The sequence below is a fragment of the Arachis ipaensis genome, chromosome B10 (genome assembly GCF_000816755.2).
Source record: "Arachis ipaensis cultivar K30076 chromosome B10, Araip1.1, whole genome shotgun sequence".
In the NCBI taxonomy this organism is placed as follows: Eukaryota; Viridiplantae; Streptophyta; class Magnoliopsida; order Fabales; family Fabaceae; genus Arachis; species Arachis ipaensis.
The window spans coordinates 110,310,166-110,310,812 of NC_029794.2; positions in this window are offsets into that span (position 1 = coordinate 110,310,166).

Genomic DNA, 647 nt, shown 5'->3' on the forward strand with positions numbered 1-647 from the left:
GTTTTAGATATTGGATTAAAATCTAAAATAAATAAATATATGACACCAAACTCATATACAATCGCTAGAATCTCATTACTTCGAACATTCACAACTAATAATATCAAATAGCAGCGGGTAATTTAGCCAACCAACAAGAGAGATAAAATTAGAGAGACTCAGAGGACCAAACATAGCGGCAGAGACTCCCACACATCAAACTAAGTTTCTTAGCGACCATTCCAATTTAGGGGAGAGTGGTGAAAAATTCTTGGCGAATCGAGGTGTCCCTTTGTTGCCGGCGGAGGTCTAACGGAGTCTGCTGGCCATGGGTGTCGTCATCTGAGAATCAGTGCGGCCATGCATCTTCGAGGAGACAGGAGTTCTTCTCGAAGATCGGTTTTGTGCTTGGAGTTAGCAAAGCAGTAGCGGCAATGGATAGATGCGTCTTCCTCTTCGGTGGCAATGATTTCTCACGCTTGGAAGGTCAGAAGCAGAAGGTAGTGGGTTCAAGAGCCTCCAAATTTGTTGCCAGCCAGAACGATCGTCGAAGTGCCGCCGCCAACAATAAAAATGTTTGAAGATATCATATCAGCAACTATGGAATAATAGAGGAGTTTTATCAAGTTCAGCTGAGTTTTTCGCTGGTGTAATAGTCGTTCTGTCTC